This window comes from Sardina pilchardus, chromosome 11 (genome assembly GCF_963854185.1).
Source record: "Sardina pilchardus chromosome 11, fSarPil1.1, whole genome shotgun sequence".
NCBI lineage: Eukaryota > Metazoa > Chordata > Actinopteri > Clupeiformes > Clupeidae > Sardina > Sardina pilchardus.
This window is the reverse complement of record NC_085004.1, coordinates 6,939,322-6,946,698: the sequence shown is the minus strand read 5'-3', so window position 1 is coordinate 6,946,698 and position 7,377 is coordinate 6,939,322. Positions and strand designations below refer to the sequence as shown.

Here is a 7,377-nt window from a genome sequence, read left to right as displayed (position 1 = left end):
GTGTGAGAGAGAGAGAGAGAGCATGTTAGCGTGAGAGTGTGTGGAAGTGGCAGAGGGTCTTCCTCTAGGCGTGTGAGAGTGTGTGTGTGAGAGTGTGTGTGTGAGAGTGTGTGTGTGAGAGTGTGTGTGTGTGTGTGTGTGTGTGTGTGTGAGAGAGTGTGTGAGAGTGTGTGTGTGTGTGTGTGATTGTGTAAGCGTGAGAGTGTGTAGAAGTGGCAGAGGGTCTTCCTCTAGGCGTGTGTGTGTGTGTGTGTGTGTGTGTGTGTGAGTGTGTAAGCGTGAGAGTGTGTAGAAGTGGCAGAGGGTCTTCCTCTAGGCGTGTGTGTGTGTGTGTGTGTGTGAGTGTGGAAGCGTGAGAGTGTGTGGAAGTGGCAGAGGGTCTTCCTCTAGGCGTATCTTAATGGACAGACGAATGGCAGAAGAAAACCACAGAGATGATGAGAACCAGCCCAGTACACACACACACACACACACACAGTCACAGTCACAGTCACAGAGAGAGACAGCCAGCTTGTCTTCTCTTGTGTGGGAAAGTTGTGATTTTCCCAGCAGCGGTAAACAGAGAAATGAGTAAAAGAGAATGTGTGGTGATGCACTGATACAGGTCTGATACCCCGCAGACTTGTGGTGTGTGCGGCTGCGCCAGTCTGCCCTGTGACTGAGAAGGCGCTACGGTTGGCCCCACTCTAGGTATACCTGTCGTAACTGCCGTCGTTCATGTAGATCAGTGGTTCTCAACCGGTGGGGTCGTGGTAGCTCTCCCGGGTGGGCGTGAGTAGGCTGCCGTGGTGTACTGGTTAGCGCATCAGGCTCGTAACTGGAGGGTTGCCGGTTCGATCCCCGACCAGTCCACCACGGCTGAAGTGCCCTTGAGCAAGGCACCTAACCCCTCACTGCTCCCCGAGCGCCGCTGGTTGGGCAGGCAGCTCACTGCTCTGGGTTGTGTGATTCACCTCACTGTGTGTTCACTGTGTGCTGTGTGTTCACTAATTCGGTTAAATTGGGTTAAATGCAGAGAACTGAATTTCCCTCACGGGATCAAAAAAGTATATATTCTATTCTATTCTATTCTACAGGATTGGGGCGAGGACAAATCACAAACATTTCCATGTCGAAAATGGATGTGGTTGGACTACTGTAACACAGAAACAACTCAACCACACAGTTTCGTTTCAAATTTGCCAATGCAGGGGGGTCGTATTTTGTGTGAGCCTGTGACGCGATGTCACGTAACTGCTTGACTAGCCTACTATATAAAAGTCCGCACGAGCATCGAGCTTCATTCAGTCGTCAGGATATTCTAAAACACCAAATTTCTCATGGCCATATCTTGTCATGAACACTTAAGCCTGTCAAAAAAACTTTACCAAAAAATAACGAAGAAGATATCTCACATTACCATTTTCTTCTTCATTGGCGTCTATGGCGAAAAAGGCTTAACATGGTTCAATGTGCCAGCCAGCTCTCGCTAGTTTATCGGTTTTCAGTCTTAATTCTTAAGATCTACTTGGGCCTTTACTTCAAACCCAAACAGTCTTTTTAAAGATTATCCCAATCTCAAGCTAGACGTGCACTTAGCTAAAAGTGTACCCTCTGCCTTTTCACCGTGTTGCTTAAGTCCCGCCTGATTAGTCCCCGATACTAGTCTTTCAGCATAGCCACACATCCAAGTTATAATTAACAAAAATGGAGAGATTCCAATTGAAGACCAACCGACGCACCACCAGCTGCAAAGCAGCTTCGATGAAGCAAATCAAATCTGGCGAAGCAGGACACCATGGCTTGAGTCTCTGTCCTATTTGGTCTGATATATTTGGTCGGATATATTTGACCGTTTGAATGCCTCAATCTGTCTTAGCAAGGCCGCGAAACTCATTTTACTCCTCGCAGACAGGAGTGGACGCCTTCACAAAAATAAATTGACCTCTGTCATGGCCGCATCAGCCGAGGGAACTGTGGCATGCAGCCTTGCAGAATGTATCACTGATGCAGACACGTCACACAATCTCTATTCCAATCAGCGTCTGAGCACCTGTCTGCAATGAGAAAACAATTTGCGCTGTATTTTAAAGAGGATCATCACTCTATTTGGTTTGAGATCCATTTTTATGCACAGCAAACAAGCTGTCAATTGATACGCAGGAATAGCTTATTTGGGGGGCGGTCGCGGCCTACTGGTTAGGGCTTCGAGCTGGTAGCCGGAGGGTTGCCGGATGCGATCCCCGACCAGTCCATGGCTGAAGTGCCTTTGAGCAAGACACCTAACCCCTCACTGCTACCCGAGTGCCGCTGGTTGGGCAGGCAGCTCACTGCTCTGAGTTAGTGTGTGCTTCACCTCACTGTGTATTCACTGTGTGCTGTGTGCTAATTCACAAATTGGCATAAATGCAGAGACCTCACGGGATCAAAAAAGTATATGTACTTTACATGGACTTTTTTTACCTCCTGTCCTCTCTCATCACTCTGGGCAGCAATTGATGCAGGAAAACCCTCAACTCTGTAATGTCGCCTTGAAGATTCTCTTGCCTTTCGCGTCGACATATTTTTGTGAGGCAGAATTCTCAAAAATAACTTCACTCAGAACAAAATACCGCAATTTGTGCACAAATCGAAGAGGATTTGAGGCTATGTTTATCACAAATTGCACCAAGTATTGAGATCTTGGCAAAGCAGTCTCAGGTCTCATTATATTGCCTACCTGCAAGCTTAGTCATTTTTCTAGCACCAAAGTATATGGGTGATTCTTCAATTAGGGGAACTTTTATGTCCCCAGGTTATGAATTCATGTTAGAAATATCATATTACCAAAAAAATAGTTTAGTTATTTTACATAATATTTATTGCACAACCAAAAAATGTTATACACTAAAATCAGTATGATTTCTATTTTTAAAAATGTTTTCATCATCAATATTTGGCTACTCAGGCCTTGTCCCCAACCCAGACTTTTAAACTTATCTGCTCTGAAAATGTGATAAAATGTTATCAGTTCATTAAAAAATCACAATATATGTTTCAATAGTAACGTTAAAATGCACATAATGCACAATTTGGGTTCATATCTGTGCAATTTGTGAATATTTTTAATCATTTAGTATTGTCCCCAACAATACTGTCATTACCGCGACAGTCTATTATTACTATGAGGATTTTTTTGAGGGCAAGACTTGTTTATGCCGTAACCATGGAAATGAAGACTAGCAGGGGAGCACATGTCAGCCATGAAAAGAAGAGTGTCATTTGATGTCTGAAAAAGTAAGTAATTTAATCATATATTCCCTCTGATCATGGAGTAGACTTATTCAGCGTCATTACCATACATGCTTTTGCAACAATATTTTGATTAAAAAAATGAAATATTCACATGATTTATGTGTATTTAGAGTTATTGTTGTACTAGCTGTTGAGTGATGTTAGCAAATTCATGACCTAGCATCTTTTTTCCTGAAAAAAATGAAAAATGTCATTACCGCGACACGTCACTACCAACACAAAACTTGTTGTGTTGGTAATGACATATGATGGTGGTAATGACATGATCTGTGTCACTATTATCCTATTTTCTGTTTATAAACTAAGTTAAAGAAGCATAATAATATGATTTTACAAAATGAGATGAGATGGGATGCCTTACTTCCTAAAATTATTTCTTTCTTATTTTTTAACCAGAATGGCTCCCAAGAAATCAGCAGAAAGGTGTAGAGAACACAGAAAAAAAGTGAAGGAAGATCCTGTCAAATATCAGGAATACCTTGACAAAGAAAAGGAAAGATACAAAAGAAGAAAAGAAACAGGAAAGCTTAAAGTAATCTCACAGCTGCCAAAACGGGACCAAAGACAGAAACGTAGACAATGGAAAGTTAACCAAAGAAATAAGAGAGCCAATGACAAGATACAGCAGGAAGTACAACACTATGTAGCTTCGAACACCCCCCCAACATCTCCAGCCTCCCCTCCACGATCTCCAGTGCAACACGGTCAGATCAATGTCCAACAAGTACTAGAACATGGACAAAGTGGAAGTGGAAATCATGAAACTCCTTGCCGAAGAGGTCGTAAAAAAGTTAAGGCAAACAGAGCAAAAGTATACCGTGATCTTTATGCTATCCAAAAGAAACTACAAATAGCACAGAAAAAAATGGAAAAATACAAAAAGAGATGCACTAGGCTTTCTGGGAAACTTTCAAAGCTAGACTCCCCAAATCAAAAAACAAACAAACAAATGAAACTGCAGCCAAATGCCCTACGGAGGACACTTCTCTTCCACAATGTGGTACTTTCTGAAATCAAAAACAAATACAAACAAGCTGGAGTAAAGAACAAACAGATTGTTGCCAGGATTCTAGCTGGAAAGATACTGAAGAAGTACCATTTTTTAAAGGAAGCACACCATCAGATTGGGTTCTCTTGCAAAATAATGCACAGCAACAAAAACAGGCCAGGAGATTTCCAGTTTTACAGGAGAGAATACAAAAACAAAATGACTACAGATACAAAGGAACAACTGAAAAAAATCCTGGAGCGAGATGACAACAGCCGACCATCCACAGGAAAAAGAGAGACAATTACCAGAAAGAAAATCAAAATGCAGAAGCGTTTCCTTAATGACAGCTTGTATAACCTCTTTCTGAAGTTTAAAAGGGAATATCCCAATGCAAAACTTTCATATGCAGAATTCTGTAAAACTAGACCATTCTGGGTTGTCGCACCATCAGCAAAAGACAGAGAAACTTGCTTGTGTAAGACACATGCAAATACTCAGCTAATGGCTGACAAATTGTTCCACCATAAGGTTATACCCTCAAACAAAATTGACCGGCTCATGGAGTCATTGTGTTGTGACAAGTCAACAAAGATATGCATGTACAGAGAATGTGACATCTGCCAGGAAAAGAAGTTACAAACCAAAGAGTTTGACAGTTCTCTGCAGACCCACTGGTTCAGTTGGAGGCATAAAGTCGAAGAACGTGAAAGAAAAACCAAAGACGGACAAAAAGAAAAATTCAATGTCCATCTCACAGTGAAAGAAAAAACTTTTGGAACACTTCAAACTCTCCTAGAGGACTTCACCACTGCCTTAAAAGATAAATTTGGACGACACACTTTCAACATACAGCACCAGCACTCCACACTACGTCATCTCAAAGATAATGTACATGAGGATGAAATCATTATTCAGATAGACTTTGCTGAGAATTACCTGGGAAAATATGCATCAGAAGTGCAAGCTGCTCACTTTGGTGACTCTCACAAACAAATCACTCTACACACAGGAGTTGCTTACACAACTAAAGAAGTTTTGTCCTTGTGTTCGATTTCTTCCTCAATGAGGCATGACCCATCAGGTATCTGGGCACATCTCTCACCAGTGTTGTCCTACCTCAAGGAGCAAGTGCCATCAGCTACCACACTACATGTCATTAGTGATGGACCCACAACACAGTACAGGTCAAAGAAGAATTTCTTCTTACTTTCAACTGTGCCATTTGACCTAGGATTTCAAAGACTGACGTGGAACTTCCTTGAAGCTGGACACGGCAAGGGCCCTGCGGATGGGGTAGGGGCAGCTGTTAAGAGAACAGCAGACGCCCTTGTTGCACGGGGAATGGATCTGCCATCTGCTGAGGTCTTATTTGAAGCATTGTCTGAACAACAAACAAAACTAAAACTGTTCTTTATCAAAGAAGAGGATATTGCAGCCATTGATGACAAAATTCCCCAACAACTGGACACTGTTCGTGGGACCATGAAGATTCACCAGGTACATGTCAGTTATATTATTTTGGATTTATTTATAATGTGGATAATCAACAAAGTAACACTAACTGTCTTCCCCCTCTGCAACAGATTTTCACCAACACTCCAGCACAATTCAAGTGGCGATTACTCAGCTGCTTCTGCTCAGCTCCAGATGAATGCAAATGCTATGGTCCACAGTCTGTGACAATGTGCAATGGGCACATTACAATGGGCACACAAGGCACATCCAACGGAGCTTCAAACGATGTACCTTCTAGGGTCACTGAAATCACAGACCAACTGAAAGGTTGTTGGTGTGCTGTGAAATATGACGGGGATGTATATCCAGGTATAGTACAAGATGTGGATGCAGAGAATTGCATTCTTGTGAAAACGTTGAGTCGAGTAGGCCGTAACCGCTTCTTTTGGCCTATGAGGGATGACATTCTGTGGTATCAGCCGCATGATTTTCTGTGTCTTATCCCACCACCTCAGCCTGTGACAAAAAGGCACATGATGTTGCCAGTAGATGTCTGGGAGAAATTGTTCTCCCACTGATAAGAGACCTGTCAAGAGGGTGGTCCTTGGAGTTTTGTTTTTAATATTCATGTTAGATGACCTACAGTGATGCTCTCTCTCTCAACTTTTTTACAACCTATTTTTCTGTCAGTGAGCCCCAATTTAAAAATTGCAGGAGAGTGCAATGTCTAAATTTTAAATAAAACCTAATTTTCTAACAAGGATACATGAAATTGTTGTTTTAAGCAAGATGGTAATAGTCATTATGGAGTGAAGGATATTTTTATGCTGTTTTACTTCATTGTGACAATTAATTCTCTAGAAAATATTGTGTGGGTTTCTTCGTGGTATGAAATAGACATGTTCAAGTTGTTGTATGGTTGTACCTGTATCTTAATCTGTTCATTTCTTTCTATTTTCCATTTTACCAATGGAAACTAGCTTTTTGGCTAAAATTGGATGCATGTGTAAAATGTCAATGAATGTAGGATTGTTCCTCTATAACAAATAAAAGTTAACAATAATATTAATAATGTTTTTGATTGATGTCTCAGTGCACTTAGTTCACAAATTGTGCCCATTTTTTGCAATTATGTCATTACCAAAACACTATGTCATTACCAGAACAGTATGTCATTACCGCCACGTTGCTTAAATTACAGCAAAAATACTTTTTAAAAAGTTTTATATTTAATGTTGAGGTGCTACATGAAAAGATTAATGTAATACTAATTCACCTACTCAAAGAAAAAACATATAAAATGAATTTCTCATAAATTAAACTAAAGTATACTTTGAGGAACACAGAAAAACACATTTTGATGGCGAGAACAAGAAAATATATGTAATTTGCTACATGTAAACATTTAGTTTTTTCTAGTTATTGTTGAAAGTTAACAGTGTTTGCAAGATGAATGAGTTTAAATGATCTCCTCGATACATCCTCTGTATTTCAAGACAGTTTTTGATGTTGTGTTGGTAATGACGTTTTGCCGTGCCAGTTGGCAAATAGGAATAAAATATTAAAATTCTATTAAAGCTCAGTCGTGGCCATTATTATATCTTTACATCAAAGCATGTAAACATTGTGTTGACATAATTTAAACAAAATTCTTCCAA

At 40.7% G+C, this 7,377-nt stretch overlaps 1 protein-coding gene across 1 annotated transcript in view; it reads left to right on the top strand.

Moving 5' to 3' along the window:
• The window catches only part of b4galt1l (DP-Gal:betaGlcNAc beta 1,4- galactosyltransferase, polypeptide 1, like), a 30,098-nt gene that overhangs the window by 17,769 nt on the left and 4,952 nt on the right, over window positions 1-7,377 (top strand). The gene's annotated exons all lie outside the window — the stretch shown is intronic.